Source organism: Cervus elaphus, chromosome 33 (genome assembly GCF_910594005.1).
Source record: "Cervus elaphus chromosome 33, mCerEla1.1, whole genome shotgun sequence".
Taxonomy (NCBI): domain Eukaryota; kingdom Metazoa; phylum Chordata; class Mammalia; order Artiodactyla; family Cervidae; genus Cervus; species Cervus elaphus.
In genome coordinates, this window is record NC_057847.1 from 25,346,499 (window position 1) to 25,368,786 (window position 22,288).

The 22,288-nt window shown below is 38.7% G+C and overlaps 1 protein-coding gene across 4 annotated transcripts in view; it reads left to right on the forward strand.

The window, feature by feature from the left end:
* The window catches only part of CHN1 (chimerin 1), a 194,621-nt gene that overhangs the window by 125,253 nt on the left and 47,080 nt on the right, over positions 1 to 22,288 (forward strand). The gene's annotated exons all lie outside the window — the stretch shown is intronic.

A 22,288-nucleotide genomic window follows, 5' to 3' on the forward strand; every position in this document is an offset into this window, starting at 1 on the left:
CTGGTCAGATAATTTTTTTTTTTTGCCTCAGGAAATTGAAGGTCTCTTCTTGCTCCTCAGTATAGGTCTCTTAAAGTTATAAAACTAGGAACAGTAGTAACTATCATTTATTGAGCCTCTTTCTGTGAGAAAGTCAGCTAAATACTTTACCAGATTATCTTGTTTAATCTTTATAGCAATCCTTTTGAGGGTAGGTATTATAATAACATAAGTATCTTTGGAGATGATAGGTTTATGGTGAGTTATCAAGGGATTGGATAGGTGTGTTTTAATAGGGCATCCTTTATTTTAAAATTTGAAATCAAGAGGATACCAGACCCTTCCACCAGATGCCCCTTGATGTCATTGTAGAGACTACACATTGGACTCTGTTAGTATTTAATCTAAGTAGATCACTGTATTTTGAATAATTGGGTTACTCAAAATAGAGAAGTTAAAACATCCTGGAACCTGTCCAAAGGAAGTTGTAGTTCAGATGGGCCCTTTGCCCACTGAGGCATGTCACTGTTGAACTGCAACTCCTTATGTTCAGTTTTTAAAGTAAACTCCTATCAAATATTAAAAGAAGAAGATTCTGCCTTACAGAATAAGAGAGTTTATGTTCAAATTTTAAATGTGAAAAAAAAACTATCCTTCTTTATAATGTAGCTTAGTTCTCTAAAAGTTGATTGTGTCAAATGCTACCCTCCCTTCTTTAAGTACCACAGAAGTATACAAATCCAAATAGTCTTGTTCCTTTCATAGGAACAACAGCAACACAAATAAATAAGAAAGGATTTATACTTATGTGATGTAAATTATACGTAAATGTGCAAAGCTGTCACTTCAGCATGTGTATTTTAAATCACAGTGTACTTAATAGAATGAGATCTGGATAAATTTCTTTTAAGTTTGTATAACTGAACCATATTAAATGATTAACATATTATATCTATGTAGTAATGAAATGCAAGATTTATAATAAAGCATGCCACATTTATTGTATTTATGATTAGTCAGCACACTTTTACATTTTCAGTAGTTAACTTGAATTCAGGTTGACATTTAAAGGTTTTCATCATTTCAGTCTTCAGAGTGCTTATTAGCATTTCATTGTCAAGTTGGTGCTTACTTAGCTCTTTGAAACTGACAGACCTCTGAGTTGACAATCACCTCCTAAATAAACAAGATTTTGAAGGCAGTTGAAGTGTCTTTCAAATCAGTATTCCAGAGATTATATGTAAAACTTACTGTGGAGAGTTTATTATAATTTAGAGGCAAAAAGAAAAATAAACAAAAACTCTCTCAGCTTTTAAACTCAATTTGAGTTTATCATTCTTCTTGGTATCTCTTAGAAGCAGGGAAACCAGTAATAGTGAATAAAGATTTAATCAAAGATATTAATACTTTTGAGAAATGAAACAGAGAAGAAACTTTTTAAAAATAAATTTAATGTAAAATAAACTTATGGGAAAGTTCTAAAATATGTAGTCATGAATAGTTTTTTTTTTTTATTATTAAAGTGCTAAGTCAGATCAGTGCTCTCACCAATGAAACTTAATATACAGTAGAGATACCTACAGAAATTTTGATTCAATAGAATCAACATGGGACCCAGATGTCTATGAATATAATTGTCTTTCTATATATGTAATGTGTATGAGATCCTGTGTGTAGTAAAGATTATGGCTTATGGGTTAGGTCAGTGATTCTCAAACTTTTTGGACTTAGGATCCCTTTACACATAATATGAAGAAGAACTGGATTCTTATAAATGCTTCTACATTCAGTATATGGTGGTATGTTATTTTGGTTAAAGTATATGAAAAAATCTGACTTCATACAAATAAACATTTGGTAGAGGAGTGTCTTAAAAGCCTTTTCAGATAATTTGGATGTTTCTCTTTGGTACACCAAGACTGGATACGTGTAGTTTCTTAAAGATTACTTGCAATATGGAATCTGAAATGTTGTAAATAAGCATTTCTTATTCTGTTACACTAAAATCCATTGGTCTGTCTGAAACTCTGAATGGCTCTTTCAACTTAACCACATGCATTGGTCATTTGGAAAATAATGGTTCACTGAATTATTTAGGACTTTCAAACATTGAAACATTTCTGTATATAATACAAAAAATCACATTTCCTAGTATCATCATTCATTTCATCAGAAAACTCATTAAGTAGTGGGAAGCCATCACATTCAGTATGGCAGACACAAAGTTTACAGAGTTCTTATTTTCATTGGCATGTTTGGATTTTATCACTGCCTGTCATGTTATTTTCCTTGAAGTGGCAGCCTCATTTGTTCATTTTCGAGAAAATTCCAAGTCTCAGTAATCAGCATTTATGTTAGTTCTTCCCAGTTAAAAAATACTATTCTGTGGAGAAAGCCACCAGCTCAGCTTGCAACTCAAAAAATACTTCTCCTGGAGAAAACCATCCCCACAAAGGTCCCAATTGCCTCTTACATCTTTTGGTATGATGCTGACTCTCTGGGATGGTTTTTCAAATGTAGGGGTATAAAACTCTAAACATAATCCAGAGTAGAAACAACAGAGGAGACAGAGTTAGGAAAAACTGTCTAAATATGTGACCCACAGTAACTAACTTAATGTGCTGGTGTTCAAAAAAACAGTATAACTGGTGTGAAATAGTGCAATAAATTCTATATTTAATATCTCAAAACCAATTTCTTTTGAAAAGGAAGACAACAGAGAAAAAGCTGTTCAAATGATGACTTGGTTTAATATTTCTAACACGAGAAAATGCAAGTAAAGCATCCACTTAAAAAAAATGTACAGCTGATCCTGCAGGAAGAGATATTTTAGGCAAGTTATTTTTTTAACATCATACTTCTTTTTTTTTTTTAACATCATACTTCTTAATGTCTTCCTTATTAATTCATGCATTTGAAAATAGTTTCATCTTGGAATTTTCCAGCAAGTTATGAGTTTGAGTTCATAGGAAGAAAAATAAACTTCAGGCTCATTAAAGGTAGATATTACCAAATTCCCTTTTCCTTCTAACATTTTCTTGGAACTCATCAGTACAGAGGAATTTTCAGTTCGGTTCAGTCACTCAGTCGTGTCTAACTCTTTGCGACCTCATGGACTTCAGCATGCCAGGCTTCCCTGTCCATCACCAACTCCCGGAGCTTACTCAGACTCATGTCCATAGAGTCAGTGATGCCATCCAACCATCTCATCCTCTGTCATCCCCTTCTCCTCCTGCCTTCAATCTTTCCCATTATCAAGGTCTTTTCCAATGAGTCAGTTCTTCACATCAGGTCGCCAAAGTATTGGAGTTTGAGCTTCAACATCAGTCCTTCCAATCAATGAATATTCAGGACTGATCTCCTTTAGGATGGACTGGTTAGATCTCCTTGCAGTCCATGGGACTCTCAAGAGTCTCCTCCAACACCACAGTTCAAAAGCATCAATTCTTCAGCGCTCAGCTTTCTTTATAGTCCAACTCTCACATCTCTACATGACTACTGGAAAAACCACAGCTTTGACTAAGTGGACTTTTGTTGGTAATGTCTCTGCTTTTTAATATGCTGTCTAGGTTTGTCATAGCTTTTCTTCCAATGAGCAAGTGTCTTTTAATCTCATGGCTGCAGTCACCATCTGCAGTGACTTGGGAGCCCAAAAAAATGGTCTCTCACGGTCTCCATTGTTTCCCCATCTATTTGCCATGAAGTGATGGGACCAGATGCCATGATCTTAGTTTTCTGAGTGTTGAGTTTTAAGCCAACTTTTTCACTCTCCTCTTTTACTCTCATCACGAGACTCTTTAGGTCCTCTTCGCTTTCTGCCATAAGGGTGGTGTCATCTGCATATCTGAGGTTATTGATGTATCTCCCGGCAATCTTGATTCCAACTTGTGCTTTATCCAGTCCAGCATTTCTCGTGATGTACTCTGCATATAAGTTGAATAAGCAGGGTGACAATACACAGCCTTGACATACTCCTTTCCCGATTTGGAACCAGTCTGTTGTTCCATGTCCATGTCCAGCTCTAACTGTTGCTTCTTGATCTGCATACAGATTTCTCAGGAGGCAGGTCAGATGGTCTGGTATTCCAATCTCTTGAAGAATTTTCCACAGTTTGTTGTGATCCACACAGTCAAAGGCTTTGGCATAGTCAATAAAGCCGAAGTAGATGTTTTTCTGGAACTCTTTTGCTTTTTCAGTGATCCATCGTGTGCTGGCAATTTGATCTCTGGTTCCTCTGCCTTTTCTAAAACCAGCTTGAACATCTGGAAGTTCACGGTTCATGTACTGTTGAGGTCTGGCTTGAAGAATTTTGAGCATTACTTTGCTAGCGTGTGAGATGAGTGCAACTGTGTGGTAGTTTGAACATTTTTGGCATTGTCTTTCTTTGGGATTGGAATGAAAAGTGACCTTTTCCAGTCCCGTGGCCACTACTGAGTTTTCCAAATTTGCTGGCATATTGAGTGCAGAAATGAGGGATTTTATTCATCCATATATTTTAATGGCACTTTGCACTATTCCTCCAATAATAGTTGTTTTGGTCCTGCATATTAATTTAAACCATGATTCAACCATCTTTGGAATTGAAAAATGGCAGTTCATGAATCTCAGACATCCTTTGTATTTCAGGTAGCACCTGTTCTCTTAACACAACAAACGTTTTCAGTCCAGTCTTATCCTGTAGTCAGCTGTGTTGCTAAGATACCAATGTTGTCACACATTTTCTCTTTAACATGTTTTCAGTTCATATTTGCATACATTTTGGCTGTCAAATGAGGAAAAAATATTTAAGATGCTCTGCTGGGTTTACACCTCTGGCCAGCAGTTACTTTTTTTTTTTAAATCAAGACAGAAGGCATTGTTAAAAATGGCCATTTTCTTTGTGTTAAATCTATTCTGGCCAAATCATAAGACCAGGAAGCTGGCACCGTTCAGATAGGCATTTGTCTATGAGTCTGAAGAATTCAGCAAGGCTTGCAAATGTACTTTGACTGTGTGCTCGTTCCTTCAATATTTAGCATCTACTTTGTTCCACACATTGTGTCAGATGATAAGACTGATGCTAATGATATTAACAGTGTCATCAACACTACCACCGCCTGATCTTTGAGAGCTCTCTGCTTGCTGGGTACTGAAGATACAGGCTTTGCATACATTCCATTCATTGTCTCATCTCATGAGGTAGCTTATATCATCATTTCAGTTTTACAGAGGAAGAAACTGAGACTTCTCCTAAGATCCAGTAACTAGTAAGTGAAGTTGAAATTCTTTTTACAGAGAAGCCAAGCTCCTGACTACTTAACTATAATAATACTGAACTTTAGTTTAAAATTTCTTAAAATTGTTTTAAAGGGTGATGAGACAGATTGAATAGGAGAGTTTAGAAACAGCAGCTCTCTATTTTTTAATTTATTTTTTTATTGAAGTATAGATAGATGATTTACAGTGTTGTATTAGTTTCAGGTATTTCAGGCACAGTGATTCAGTTATATAAATATATTCTTTTTCAGATTCTTTTCTCATATATTATTATAAAATATTGAGTATAGTTCTCTGTGCTGCACAGTTGGTCCTTATTGGCTGTTTTCTATATAGTAGCATGTATGTGCTCATCCCAACTTCCTAATTCATGCCTTTTGCCTACATGCATGCTCAGTTGCCTCAGTTGTGTCTGACTCTTTTCTACCCGATGGACTGTAGCCTCCCAGGCTTCTCTGTCTATGGAGTTCTCCAGGCAGGGGTACTGGAGTGAGTTGCCATGCCCTCCTCCAGGGGGTCTTCCCAACCCAGGGATCGAACCCACATCTTCTGTGGCTCCTGCATTGCAGGCAGATTCTTTACCACTGAGCCACCGGGCAAGCCCAATTTATGCCTCTCCCATCACACTTTTATGGCAGAAAGTGAAGAAGAACTAAAGACCCTCTTGATGAAAGTGAAAGAGGACAGTGAAAAAGTTGGCTTAAAGCTCAACATTCAGAAAACTAAGATCATGGCATCCAGTCCCATCACTTCATGGCAAATAGATGGGGAAACAGTGGCTGACTTTATTTTTCTGGGCTCCAAAATCACTGCAAATGGTGACTGCAGCCATGAAATTAAAAGACGCTTACTCCTTGGAAGGACAGCATATTAAAAAGCAGAGACATTACTTTGTCCACAAAGGTCTGTCTAGTCAAGGCTATGATTTTTCCAGTAGTCATGTATGGATGTGAGAGTTGGACTATAAAGAAAGCTGAGCACTGAAGAATCGATTCTTTTGAACTGTGGTGTTGGAAAAGACTCTTGAGAGTCCCTTGGACTGCAAGGAGATCCAACCAGTCCACCCTAAAGGAGATCAGTCCTGGGTGTTCATTGGAAGGACTGATGTTGAAGCTCAAACTCCAATACTTTGGCCACCTGATGCGAAGAGCTAACTCATTTGAAAAGATCCTGATGCTGGGAAAGATTGAGGGCAGGAGGAGAAGGGGACGACAGAAGATGAGATGGTTGGATGGCATCACCGACTCTGGACATGGGTTTGGGTGAACTCTGGGAGTTGGAGAGGGAGGCCTGGCGTGCTGCGGTTCATGGGGTCTCAGAGTCGGACACAACTGAGCGACTGAACTGAACATCCGTTTTCAGAAAGATCCTCTGCAGAAGGAAATGGCAACCCATTCCAGTATTCTTGCCTGGAAGATTCCAGGGACAGAGGAGTCTGGCAGGCTACAGTTCATGGGATGGCAAAGAGTCAGACACAACTAAGCGACTAACACATACACACATCACTTTCCCCTTCGGTAACCACAAATTTAAGTTTGGTTTCTATTTTCTATGTCTGTGAGTCAGTTTCTCTTTCATAGATAAGTTCATTTGTGTCATGTTTTAGATTCCACATATGTGATATCATATGATCTTTGTGTTTCTGAGTTACTTCACCTAATATGGTGATCCCTAGTTCCATCCATTTTGCAGCAAATGGTATTTCTTCGTTTTAAGGCTGAGTAATATTCCATTGTGTGTGTGTGTGTAGTTATATATACACACTTCATTTTTTTATCCATTCATCTGTCGATAGACATTTAGGTTTGCTTCAGTATCTTGGCTATTGTAAATAAAACAGCAGCTCTCTGTGCACAGTTTCTGACTAAAAAACAACTATATGATGTGTTCAGCAAAATTCCGTATTGTTTGGGCATTAGAAGGCTTAGGAAGGCCCATTCATAGTGGAAGGAGAGCAAGAGAGAGCTGGGATGGAGAGTCACATTGAACCTGTATCTCCTGCATTAATGGCAGATTGTTTACCCATGAGCCATGGGGGAAGCTGGTAATATATGCACTGACCATTTCTGTACTTTCTTTTAATGAATTTACAGACTATATGCAGTGTTTACACTTTTCCAGGCTGCATGTCCAGAACCCAAATTCTTCTAAAGAAAAATGCATATAATTACTCATGGCAGTGGCCATTCTGGAATCACTGTTATAAATATAAGCCTTCGTTGATTGTTTACCCATAAGATTAGAATGGCTTCCCACCTTCTAAATTATGTATGTCTGGTGAATTTTAATGGAAAGTTTAATTACCTATTTCTAAAGACAGCTTAATTGGTTGCTCAGGAGACCCCTCTCTCAATTCATTTGCTTGGAAGGTAGTTTTGTTGACTTGTTTTTATTTAAAAAACAAAACATGAAAACCCAGTGCAAAAATAAAACCAGGCATGCTGTTCAGTAACTTCCCTTGAAGTCCTGGGAGACATTTGATGAAGGAGCTGTGTGTACGTCAGGAAAAGGAAATATCACTTTACCAACTACCCTCAAAATAATGAAAAAGGCTTTTTAAATGCCAGAAATTAATCACCAAGGCTGACCTTACTTCTCTGGGAGTTGTAAACGTTTTGTCAGGCTTAGCACTGAATTGGGGAAGGTAATTTTCAGCTGTGAATATTTCTGCTTGCTGATGGTTCTGGGTCTTTGTAGACCAGAGCCTTGCTAAAGTAAGAGTCAGTCTCCTTACATGTTGAGTGATCTTATCTCTGGGTCTCAGGAAAGCAGGTGAAATGGACAGAGGATAGGTCTGAATTGGGAGGCCTGGATCCCCCACCATTGCCCCTTTGCTTATCAATTTCTGCCCTTGATCAGGTACCTTCACATCTTTGCACTGTTCCTTCTGCAAAATAGGAACATGAGGATACAGTGAAATAATGTATGTGAATAAATAATGTATGTGAATACAGTGAAATAATGTGTGTGAAAAAAGCACTTTTAGAATCTAAAACTCTGTCTAAACAAGTGCTGCTGGTTTGGAGGCAGTGTAAGAGTTGGGCCTGAATTTTTTTAAACCGAACAGGTAGAAGAATACAGTAATTGACATTATTGTAGAATGATGCTAGAACAGGATTATGAAGCCATTTGCCTCACTGATTACTTCTTGCTGTGCACCATGATGACAGAATCAGGCCTGCTGCTGGAACGGATTTTGTAAGGCACCCTCAGTCACCCACACCTGCTTTCCTGAAACTAGGTGGTGATTTCCTGTTTCTAGGCAGGGACATGCTAAACTTAAAGATCACTGTGACACATCTTCCCAGAGCATCAATTTTACTCAAGAGTCATTAATCAAAAACGTTTCTATATGGGTACATTTGGGGAACTTGGAGAGCCACCCCTGGATCCTTGCACACCCATGTTCACTGTTGGTTGCTATTGGCGACTTTTTGGTGGAAAAGGTAATGAAGCACTAGCTGAAGCTGGCCAGAGCGCCTCAAGTAGCATTTGATCTCATCAGCCTTAGATCTTCAGTTGCTCCTTAAATTATCTCCCATTAACCTATCCTTTGTGCAGGAGGAAAACGGCAAGGTAGGTCCCTCTTAGTACATTAGAATGTCGCTGAAAGATAGATGTTAAGTCATCCTTTAATCTTTCCTTCTTCCTTTTCACAGGAAGTTGATCGTAGTCTGACTTCATATGTCTAATTTTGTAATATGCTGATCATTTTTGGGCCTGGTCTAGATGCCTCAAATCACTTCATGAAATATCAAGGTTCATATGGAAGAATCTAATTAGATTTTATATATATATATATATCTCATACATTTATATGCATATATATATATGAGAAAGAATCTATTTCTTATGTGAAAAGAACATCCAAGTTAGGGATTGTTCTCTTTTAGTTTCATTAGGATCCTTTGAACTAACAAATTTTATGAGATGAAATATTATGGACACAAAATATAAAATGTTTATTTTAGAAAAATGCCCAGATGCAGGTTATTTTTACTTTTCAATGTCATTATCTTAATGTAAAACATGCCATGTGGTAGTGTCATTGCAAAGAAAAGACAAATTAATATCTGGCAGTGAGGTGAATGATTAACACATCTATGAATTATTCTCATACTTCTCAGGGAAATTATTTATGAAAGTTAAATCTGTTACCTTCAGGCCACTATTGCCATTTTTAAATATTAAAAATCGACTTTCAGAAGTATGTTCAATTTGAACTTCATGAATACACTTTATACCATGAGCCCACATTTGTCTTTATTGAGGCTTAAAGTGAATATTAAAATAAATTACAATTGGAATATTCTAATCAAACTATACGTATTGGGCTTCCCTGGTGACTGAAATGGTAAAAGAATCTGCCTGCAACACAGGAGACCTGGGTTCTACCCCTGGGTGAAGAAGATCCCCAGAGAAGGGAATGGCTTCACCATTAAAATAAATTACAGTTGGAATATTCTAATCAAACTGTGCATATAGGAAATATGCTTTTATAACTCAAGTTTTAAAAAATCAGTAGCACTTTTTTTTTTTTTTTTCCCGACCCGCCTCCCCCACATTTTTTTAAATAACCAAATCACATAGGCTTCATCTTATCCTAATCAGTTGAAATCAGTAGAGGAATGAGAAGACTGATAATATAATGCCTAGTTTTTATTCTAATTCATTGGCTTGCTTCTGTTAAATTGGTGATTGTGAAATGTTCACTGAGCTGCAATAACATGAAATAACCTCTTATGGCAGTTTAAAATCTGAAAATACTCCTGATGTCTATCTGAGTCGGCTTTTTAGCTTTTTAGTTGTACTTTCCTTATGTATATTACAACCAAAAGCTCTCTGAAAAAAGTGGAAACAGCTGTAACCCCAGAGTTTTGCACTGGATTTAAAGTCTCTAATTGTCAGTTCAGTTCAGTTCAGTCACTCAGTTTTGTCCGACTCTTTGCGACTCCATGAACCGCAGCACGCCAGGCCTCCCTGTCCATCACCAACTCCCAGAGTTCACCCATACCCATGTCCATTGAGTCGGTGATGCCATCCAACTATCTCATCCTCTGTCATCCCCTTCTCCTCCTGCCCTCAATCTTTCCCAGCATCAGGGTCTTTTCCAATGAGTCAGCTCTTTGCATCAGATGGCCAAAGTATTGGAGTTTGAGCTTCAACATCAGTCCTTCCAATGAACACCCAGAACTGATCTCCTTTAGGATGGACTGGTTGGATCTCCTTGCAGTCCAAGGGACTCTCAAGAGTCTTTTCCAACACCACAGTTCAAAAGAATCGATTCTTCAGTGCTCAGCTTTCTTTATAGTCCAACTCTCACATCCGTACATGACTACTGGAAAAATCATAGCCTTGACTAGACAGACCTTTGTGGACAAAGTAATGTCTCTGCTTTTTAATATGCTGTCTAGGTTGGCCATAACTTTCCTTCCAAGGAGTAAGCGTCTTTTAATTTCATGGCTGCAGTCACCATTTGCAGTGATTTTTGAGCCACTGTTTCCCCATCTATTTGCCATGAAGTGATGGGACCGGATACCATGATCTTAGTTTTCTGAATGTTGAGCTTTAAGCCAACTTTTTCATTCTCCTCTTTCACTTTCATCAAGAGGCTTTTCAGTTCTTCTTCACTTTCTGCCATATTGATAGGTATCGATCACCATACAACTATCGTTACCCATGGCTGAATACTGGAGACTATAGACTAGAATATTTTACTCTTATTATGTAATTTTATATATAATTACATGTGTATATTAACTTGTTACATGATTCCACACCAGGAAATACCTGCCATTTATTTTATCTTCCCAAAGCACCTGTTGTATAAAATTGTTACCAATACACCAGGGCTGCAATCTAGTATCCATTAAGAACTTGTAAATGAAAAAAATAAGACTGTCCTATGAAAGAAATTTAAGATCACCACCTAATGTATGTGAGCAGAACTATGCAGAATCATCATAAAGACACACTTGGAAAAAGGAGACTCAAAGAGCTAGAAGCTGCTTATGCCAATCTAAGTATTGACCTAAAATGAAAGTACCTCTCAATAAATGGGCACTGAGCATTCTAGTTCCGTGGCAGGGCCATCCTAATTATAGAAGATTCAAAGGATGTCTTAGCTCTGTGCATTCAGCATTCAGTTCATCTAACCCACTTCCCTTGTCTGATTCTATTCTCTGCTTCCTAATGATTTTTTTCTTTCCAGTGTAGGTATGCTACCCAAAAGAGAGCATGTTGGTCACCCACTTTATGATCATTATATCTCATATAAACTACACAACCATCATTCTGCCTTTACCTGTCAGTTTCATGAGCTTGGCATTATGTCAGTCTTCTCTTGAGAAACAGACGTGACCTCCTTGCTGACAGACTAAGTTTCTGAGCCTGCAGAACTGAGTAGCATACAAAAGCCTGTAGTACATTAGGCAGAGCTACCTTGAAGGGATGCGCTCATAGCCAGCTGGCCTTTCCCAGTTAGGCACAGTCACATTTTTACATCCTTGTGTGCTGAATGAGTGTGAACCTTCCTTCTTCCTTTTGAATGTCTTTTTAAAATATGGAGAAGACCACGGAGTTCATTTAATAGACCTGGGAGTTAGAAAAAAGTTCAGGGACTTGGCTGGTATCAGTCAGAACCAGGCTTGGTAACCAGGCTATGTGCCACTCCACCCGCTTCTCTCAGCCTGGTGTGCAAAACGCTTCCTCAAATTGTCGCCTGGAGAAGTTTATCATATCTGTTGTTTCTTGCAAGAATAAGGAATGAGAGGCTGTGCTTTTTTGTTTGCGTTGTGTTTTTAAATGTCTTATGTTTCTGTAATTGCTGCATGTACATCAGAGAACATGTTAAGAGTGTACAGAGTTTGGTAGTGTGAGTGTTAATACAGTGTAGTTTAAGTTTATTATACAGTGAAATGAATGCCTTGCTATGCCTTGTTGTTATCTGTTTAAAGAGAGATTACGTTAATGCTAGAGCCCTATGTAGTGAAGACTCAGTTAGAAATTACAATGAGACTCATGCCAGACACATAAAAATTTAGAGCCCTGGTCAGATTTAAGAGTTGCCTGTGCAACGTAAAAAGTTACTTATTCCAGTATAACTTCAGGAATTTATAGAGTTCTGTGTAGAAAACTCTAATGTTTGACTTAAAATGTATTTGAAAATTTTGAAGAGGTGATGAATCTGGTAGATGCTATAAATTCAAATATAAGCAGTACTAAATTGGCTAGTGATCTGAGGGATACTAGAATATAAATGATCCAAAAACTTATTCTAATGATAGCCTTTCCAAATTGCATGTTAACTGTAGGTAATATGAGGGGTAGGAGAGTTTAAAGGAAAGACAGAATCTGAAGTCACTTAGACCTGAGTTCAGCTCCTATTCTCACCACATACTAGTTAGGTGACTTTAATCTGTATGAGCGTCTGTTTCTTTATCTATAAAATGAAACCCACCCTGTTGTTTTAACAACTAAGCTATACTTTGTTGTTGTTCAGTCACTAAGTCATGTTTAACTGTTTGCAACCCTATGTACTGCAGCCTGGCTCCTATGCTCTCCACTATCTTCCTGAGTTTGCTCAAGTTCATGTCCATTGAGTCAGACATCTAACCATGTTGCTATCTAACCATCTCATCCTCTGTCACCCTCTTCTCCTTTTGCCTTCAGTCTTTCCCACTGTCAGGGTCTTTTCCAACGTGTCAGCGCTTCACATCAGGTAGCCGACGTATTGGAGCTTTAGCGTCAGTCTTTCCAATGTATATTCAAGGTTGATTTCCTTTAGGATTGATTGGTATGATCTCCTTGCAGTCCATGGGACTCTCAAGAGTCTTCTCCAGCATCACAATTTGAAAGCATCAGTTCTTCAGCACTTAGCCTTCTTTATGAGCCGACTCTCACATCTGTACATGACTACTGGAAAAATCATAGCTTTGACTAGATGGACCTTTGTCAGCCAGGTGATGTCTCTGCTTTTTAATTCACTGTGTTTATCATAGTTTTCCTTCCAAGGAGCTAGCATCTTTTAATTTCATGGCTGCAGTTACTGTCCATGGTGATTGTGGAGCCCAAGAAAATAAAGCCTGTCACTGTTTCCATTTTTTCCCCTTCTGTTTGCCATGAAGTAATGAGGTTGGATGATGTGATTTTAGTTTTTTTGAATGTTGAGTTTCATGCCAACCTTTTCACTCTTCTTTCACCCTCATCAAGAGGCTCCTCAGTTTCTCTTCACTTTCTGCCATTAGAATGGTATCATCTGCATATCTGAGGTTGTTGATATTTCTCCTGGCAATCTTGACTCCAGCTTGTGATTCATCAAGCCAAGAATTTTGCATGATATATTCTGCATAGAAATTAGATAAGCAGGGTGACAATATACAGCCTTGATGTACTCCTTTCCCAATTTTGAACCAGTCCATTGTGTCCATGTCTGACTCTAACTGTTGCTTCTTGACCTCCATATGGGTTTCTCAAGAGACAGGTAAGGTGGTTTGGTATTTCTGTCTCTTTAAGAATTTTCCACAATTTGTTGTGATCCACACAGTCAAAGGCTTTAGTGTAGTCAGTGATGTAGAAATAGATGTTTTTTGGAACTCCCTTGAGTTCTCCATGATCCAATGAATGTTGGCAATTTAATCTCTGGTTCCCTGCCTTTTCTGAACCCAGCTTGTATATCTGGAAGTTCTCAGTTCATGGACTGCTGAAGCCTAGCTTGAAGGGCTGTGAGCATAGTCTTACAGGCTTGTGAAATGAGCACAGTTGTACCATGGTTTGAACACCCTTTGGCATTGCCTTTCTTTGGGATCAGAATGAAAGTCTGATTGGAAAAGACTGATCTTTTCCAGTCTGGAAAAGTCTGATTGGAAAAGACTGATCTTTTCCAGTCCCGTGGCCATTGCTGAGTTTTCCAAATTTGCTGGCATATTGAGTGCAGCACTTTAACAGCATCATCTTTTAGGATTTGAAATAGCTCAACTGGAATTCCATCACCTCCACTAGCTTTGTTCATAGTGATGCTTCCTAAGGTCCACTTTACTCTGTACTCTAGGATATGAGGCTCTAGGTGAATGACTACACCATTGTGGTTCTCCAGGTCATTAAGACCTTTCTTGTATAGTTCTTCTATGTATTCTTGCCACCTCTTTTAATTTCTTCTGCTTCTGTTTGGTCCTTACCATTTCTGTCCTTTATCATGCCCATCCTTGCACGAAATGTTCCTTTGATATCTCCAAGTTTCTTGAAGTGATCTAGAGTCTTTTCTATTTTTTTTCCCCTCTGTTTCTTTGCAGTATTCATTTAAGAAGGCCTTCTTATCTCTCCTTGCTATTCTCTGGAACTCTGCATTCAGTTAAGTATATCTTTTCCTTTTCTCCTTTGCCTGTTGCTTCTCTTCTTTCCACAGCTAATTGTTAGCCTCCTCAGACTACTGCTTTGCCTTCTTGCATTTCTTTGGGATGGTTTTGGTCACGCCTTCTGTATAGTGTTACAAACCTCCATCCATAGTTCTTCTGATACTGTCTACCACATCTAATCACTTGAATCTATTTGTCAGCTCCACTCTATAATCATAAGGGATTTGATTTAGGTCATACCTGAATGGCCTAGTGGTTTTCCCTGCTTTCTTCAATTTGAGCTTGAATTTTGCAATAAAAAGCTCATAATCTGAGCCACAGTCAACTCTAAGTCTTGATTTTACTGACTGTATGGAGCTTTTCCATCTGCAAAGACTATAATCAATCTGATTTCATTATTGATCATCTAGTGATGTTCATTTGGAGAATCATCTCTTTGTTTGTGGGAAAAGGGAGTTTGCTATAACCAGCATGTTTTCTTGATAAATCTGTTAGCCTTTGCTCTGCTTCATTTTGTACTCCTCTCCAAATTTGCTTTTTATTCCAGGTGTCTCTTGACTTCCTACTTTTGCATTCCAATCCCCTATTATGAAAAGGACATCTTTTGGGTGTTAGTTCTAGATGGTGGTGGTGGTGTTGTTCTGTCACTAAGTCATGTCCAACTCTTTGTGACCCCATGGACTGCACCACACCAGGCTCCCTGTCTTTCACTCTCCCAGAGTTTACTCAAACTCATGTCCACTGAATCAGCGATGCCATCCAGCCATCTCATCCTCTGTCGCCCCCTTCTCCTCCTGCCCTCAATCTTTCCTAGCATCAGGGTCTTTTCTAATAAGTCAGTTCTTCGCATCAGGTGGCCAGAATTTTGGAGTTTCAGCATCAGTCCTTGTAATGAGTCTTGTGGGTTGAATTCCTTTAGGATTGACTGGTTTGAGTGTTGTAGGTCTTTATAAAACTGGTTAACCTTACCTTCTTTGGCATTAGTGGTTGCAGAATAGACTTGGATTACTCTGATGTTGAATGACTTGCCTTGGAAAGGAACTGAGATCATTCCGTCACATGTGACACTGCACCCAAGTACTGCATTTCAGACTCTTGTTGACTATGAAGGCTACTGTATTTCTTCTAAGGGATTCTTGCCCATAGTAGTAGATATAATGGTCATCTGAATTAAATTCTCCCATTCCTGTACATTTTAGTTCACTGATTGCTAAGATGTTGATGTTCATTTTTGCCATCTCCTGCTTGACCATGTCGAATTTATCTTGATTCATGAACCTAACAGGACTTGAGCATCGTTTCCACTTTGACCCAGCCACTTCATTCTTCCTGTAGCTATTTCTCTGCTCTTACCCAGTATCATATTGAACACCTTCTGACCTGGAGTCATATCTTTCAGCGTCATATCTTTTTTTGCCTTTTCATACTGTTCATAGGTTTCTCATGGCAAGAGTACTGAAGTGGCTTGCCGTTTCCTTCTCTGGTGGCCCATGTTTTGTCAGAACTCTTCACTGTGACCCATCTGTCTTGGGTGGCGCTGCATGGCATGGCTTGTGGCTTCATTGAGTTATGCAAGCCGCTTCACCACAAGGCTGTGATCCATGAAGGGGAACTAAACTACGTCATACCTGTAAAGCATTTACTAGTACAGTGCTGTGTAGTTGTCAGTTAATAAATGTAAGCTGACGTATAATTGTTAAGTACCTTGAATATATTCCACTCGTGGCTCTAATGGAGAGAAACTAGGTTACAAATGATAATTTAGGGGACACACGTATGAATAATCAGTATATCTAAAGTGAGCTGAATTTGCTTGGATCTACAAATTTTGATTGTGGAAGACTGTTGTTTATAACTCAGTTTCAACATTTTGTAGAAATTGCAGAATTTGCTAAACCTGAATTAGTGTTTCAGATCACCCAGTAGTAAGTAAATCCAGCTACTCTACACGTCCATGAGCCTTAGGGCCATGCCAGCTAGAACAATCCTTTATGGTACTTATTGGATGGAATGTTGATTTAGCTTAGTTAACTGGAACATTGAGCTCATGAGTCTATGATGTCATCGTGATGTTGCAAAGGAGGTTAACTGTTTGCATGAGGTCTTTCTAGTTTTCTAGAAAACATTCTTACTGTTAGTGTATCCTGACATTTGGTAATTGGAGATTTATTCTTTTGGCTTAAGTCTTGGTCCCATACTAAGATCAAATATTCATTGGAAAGGAAGTATAATCAGCTATCTGCACCTTAGTGTAAGCAGGATTTGAGGCAGGAAGGAGGAGAGGACAGGGGTTACTCAGTTTGAGCCCAGGGGTTCAGATTACCAGGACATGGTAAGTTTAAAAACTGCAGAACAGTGATGCCTATGAAAAGACCCTGATGCTGGACAAGATTGAAGGCAGAAGGTAAAGGGGGCGACAGAAGATGAGATGGTTGGATGGCATCGCCAACTCGATAGACATGAGTTTGAGCAAACTCTGTGAGTTGGTGATGGACAGGAAAGCCTGGCATGCTGCAGTCCATGGGGTTGCAGAGAGTTGGACACAACTGAGTGACTGAACTGAACTGATGCTTATGATGTGTCCCTAAACCATGTGGCTACAGTTTGACCTGAAACTCACGTTGCTTAGGACAGTGGCCTTGAGCCTTTAATGTATATCACTGTCACAGGTTATACTAACTCTGAACTTGGACAGATGGGGTCTTAGAAGGAAAAGAGGTGAAACTTCTATTTATTAATTACTTTCTGTGCTAGGAATAATGAGAAATGCTTATTATCTCATTTAATTCTTTAATTATCTCATTTAATTATCATTTAATTATCTCATTTAATTCTTAATCATTCTATAATGTAAGTACTTTTAATCCGCTTTACACATAAGCAAAGAAAAACAAATAAATCAATAGGTTGAGCAAAGACTCACCACAGCCAGTAGATGAAGGGAGTTAAGGTCAGCACTTCTTTCTGACCCAAGAGCCCATGTTCCTGTTTTGCTACACTTGGTGAAAATGAGAGGCTAGCTCAGCACAAATCCAGTATTGTTACTAGACAACAGCATAGTGGGGTCAGTGGGAAAAAATTCTTTATTTGAAAAACAGCAAATGCATTCCTTTCTAAGGTCACCTATTTCCCCCTTTCAACATTACCAGCCCCCATTTTCCCAGTCTTCTTCTCTGAACGCAGATGGTGTATGGACAAAGGTAAACACAGAGAAGTTGTGGAATCTGCTGCTTTCCCATCTCTTTTTCCAGCCTAGTCACCCTCATCCAAGCAGAATACAGAAATGATGTCTGTGTTAAGGGTGGACAGAGTCAGGTCCAAGACAGGCCAAAGATTCCCAGTCAAAATACAAAGCAAAATACTGCTGGTGTTTCCAGCAAGAATGATCCATGAGCATTTCTTTGCCTATAAAATGTCCATTATGCAACATGTCTCAGGCTCTATAACCAAGAACTAGGACAAAGATATGAAGCGTCACACATTGTTCCTGACTTCTTAACAAATGCAGAGAACCTTCTTTACTTTTAGCCCCGTCCCATCCCTGCTCCCTCAGCTCACACATTATATGCCTTTTGAAAGATAGGATTAGAACTAGAATTGGGGGAATTTGATGGAGACCATAATATAAAGAGAAGAGCAGGAGTTTCTAGGCATGCTTGTATGGATGAACCAAAGGCAGATTAATCTAACTCCTTATACAGAATGGGTTCCCTGTGGCTCAGCTGGTAAAGAATCCGCCTGCAATGCAGGAGACCTGGGTTCGATTCCTGGGTTGGGAAGATCCCCTGGAAAAGGGCAAGGCTACCTACTTCAGTATTCTGACCAGGAGAATTCCATGGGCTGTACAGTCCATGGGGTCACAAAGAGTCAGACACAACTGAGCGACTTTCACTTTCACTTATACAGAAACCTGTCTTACATTACACGGTGTACATACTCTGCAGCTAGTATTTGACACGGCTGCCCTGTATCATTTATTGAGTGCTTGTGTGGATGTGAGAGTTGGACTATAAAAGAAAGCTGAGTGCCAAAGAATTGATGCTTTTGAACTGTGGTGTTGGAGAAGACTCTTGAGAGTTCCTTGGACTGCAAGGAGATCCAACCAGTCCATCCTAAAGGAGATCATTCCTGGGTGTTCATTGGAAGGACTGATGCTGAAGCTCAAACTCCAATACTTTGGCCACCTGATGCGAAGAGCTGACTCATTTGAAAAGACCCTGATGCTGGGAAGGATTGAGGGCAGGAGGAGAAGGGGACGACAGAGGATGAGATGGTTGGATGGCATCACCGACTCTGGACTTGAGTTTGGGTAGACTCTGGGAGCTGGTGATGGACAGGGAAGCCTGGCGTGCTGCAGTTCATGGGGTTACAAAGAGTTGGACACGACTGAGCAACTGAACTGAACAGGACTATCTGTAGTCTTTTCCTCTTTATGTATCATCCCCAAACTGTCCAGTACCCTATAAGATAGGTATTATTATCCATGAACATGAAAGTGAAAGTGTTTGTCACTCAGTTATGTCCAGCTCTTTGAAATTCCATGGACTGTAGCCCACCAGGCTCTTCTGTCCATGGAATTCTCCAGGCAAGAATACTGGAGTGAGTAGCCATTACCTTCTCCAGGATTGTTATCCATAGTATGTGATAACCAAGGCAACAAATAAATCTCCCCAGGTCAGGATTCAAACTTCAGTGTCTCTGATTTTAAATCACATTTTTTATTATAATACACTGCCCCCCAGTAAAAATAGCTGCCTTCATTTGATTTTTATTCATTGAATCTTTATTTGTGCAAGCTACTGTGCTAGATTCAGGATTTATACTGAGATGTGTAAGATCTAGTTCTATATAAACAGCTACATAGGCAACTGTGATACGAGATAGAAGGTGATACGTCTCGTAATTAATGAACAAGTGAAGGACTCTGAGGTTCACAGGTGGGTGGCGTCATATCTAACTGCTTCAAATGGTCAAAGGCATCCCGAAGGAGGGGGTATCTGAATGGAGCCTGAGGGCTGCATTTCCTACTGCATGTATTGTGGGCTACACTTGAGATCTAGATCTTAGTGATTATTACTTCTTCTTACCATTTGGTGTTCCTCATTCTTTGCTATGTCTTACAATCTATTGCTACTCTTCAGAACTGAAAGGAGAAAATAACTCGAGAAACACCTTGAATAGAGTCAGAGAGAAAAAGCAACGACTCTCAGATTCAATGGTTTCCTTTCGTTTTCTCATTTGAGTGGATATAGCACAGTGTTTAAAAGCCTAACTCCTATCCACCACTTAACCTAATAGCTGTACAGTTTGGGGAAGTTAACTTCTGTAGGCCTCAGTTCTTCCCGCTATAAAACAAGGGTAATAATATATGCCTCATAGATAGTTTTTCTGTGGAATTAATGGGATTCTATATATATGTAAAGTGTTTAGCTGGGTGCTTAGAGCCTAAGTACCTAATAATGAATGATAGTCATAATTAATAGATGCTCTATCCATCTAAGCAGATAGATATGGCCAGAAAAATATAAGGAAAAGTGGTAGATATTTGTCTGGAATGTCAGAACGTTGATACTGGTTCTGAATTCAAGAGTTAGAAATTCTGACTTGAGAGCTCCTCAAAATTAATGCAGAAATGCAGCTGCAATTATGGAAGGTGTAATAGTGATAAGACTTCCAGCCAGTTGAGAGGAGCTAAGAAGTTTTTCATCTGGAACCATTGTTTTTTGTCTTCTTAGTGCCCTAGATAGTTGCCCAAGTTTTAATTATTCCAGTATTTCTTGCTTAGGTAGAACAGTTACTCAGGAAAGACAGTGGCTGTGGAGTCTTAGTAGACCTTACCTCTCAGTGACAAAAATATTCATTTTTACTCAGCCATGAATTTTCTGGAGAACTCTACTATGAATATTTTTATGCTTTGGTTGAATTTTAGTTACTACAGCTGAAGGACTGGAATGATCTATAACAAAGTATTTCTTGATCAGAAATAGGAAAAAGTTTCTTGGATTACATGGGTAACTGTTTTCTTTAACTTAGTAATTTAAACATTCATTGTTAAATAATGTGGAGGAAAAAATTACTGTCAAATTTGCCTTTACAGTCTGTGTTTTTCAGACCCACTGAGAAAAACATAAACTTGACTATAGGTTGTGTGTAACTAAACAGTTGGCTGGCCTTTCTATTTTTAGTCATCACATGACAAACTAGGTCTAAGCTAAAGAGCAATGTAGGTTAGGCAAGGAAGTTCTTTCCATTGTATTTCTACTTGGAAAAAAATTTTTATCTCATATTAATCATGTAAGGGTATAAATTTTTAGAAATGAAACATCTATAGATGTAAATGTTAATGTTTGCCTTTTTATTTACTTAGAAGTATCTTTTTAAAAAGAAATCATTTTAAAAGATGATGGAACTATAGACTCAAATTAAAAAATATTGGGGTATGTTTACAAATCAGTCGTTCAGAATTATCAATATCTGCCATGGTTTAAGGACCACTTCATGCCCTGATTAAATTAGAATCTGCAGGGGCCCCATACCCCTTACAGACTATGAAATCTGAAAAAAATTTTTTGCACTTATCTAAGCAGATGGACTGAATTCATTTGAATACAGCATTTTTGATTCTTTAAATACAATGTAACTTTAGAATCAGAATGGGTTAAACTTAATTACTATAGCATGAGGAAACAGATGGGAGGTGTTGAGGGAACCAGTATGAGAAAACCTAAGTTTACAGACCCTTAGTTTTAAAAAAATGTACTGTGTAGGTATTGCTCTTAAATGGAGCTGGGTTTGAGTCTCTTGCCCAGCACTTGCCTTTGTATATCAGCAAACAGACACCTCAGGGTCCAGCACTACATCTGGGACCTGTGTACATGAGGGACTGTTCCCAACCAGCTTGCACCGTGACCTGGCCTGAAGCTCTTTGAATGAAGAATGTTGAGATTAACATTTAAAATAATGGTTGGACCTATTTAAAATTAGAGATGCACAAAAAAACTACTTATGGTAGAGAGATTGAACTGACCATTCCAGGCTGTTGGCGCAGACAAGGGTGTGCTCCTTGCTCTTCGGGAAAATAATATGATACCTAGTTAAATTCCTTTTGTATTTCATCAAAATACTTTTCAGCTTTTGCTCATGTTTAATAAAATGGGGTTTTAGTTAACTAACTGTAGTCCATATGCACAAAGGCAAATTATAGATCAGCTTTTCATAATTTACCTGGCAGGTGGTACCTTCTTTTTAAAACCTAGTGCTGTGTGTGTTAATTTTCCTTTGCTTTTAATAGGTTAAAAAAAAATCCATTTTGTAATGATGCATGACTCATTCAGTGCTCATTGTCTTCACACTGATTTTTTTTTTTTTTTTTTTGCCTTGAGCCAGCAAGAAAATCTTACATGAGAGGAGGGAGATAGAGTTGAGGAATACAGTACTTAAATACTGTTGCTCGGTTCTCATTGGTTCTCTCCTTTCTTACGGTGACCAGTCTAATCCAGCCTGCCTTGTCAAATCCCTGCCCTCCCCCACCCTCTGCCAGGGGCTTCCCAGGGTGTCAGTTGCTGGAACCTGACCGCAGGCAGTATGTAGGCACCTCTCCTTCAGAATGGACATTAATGTACTGACTAGAAAAGAAAGCTTTTAGAAATGCATCATTTGTCAAAATTGCATGGCTCTTTAAAAAGGATAGAGAAATGCTG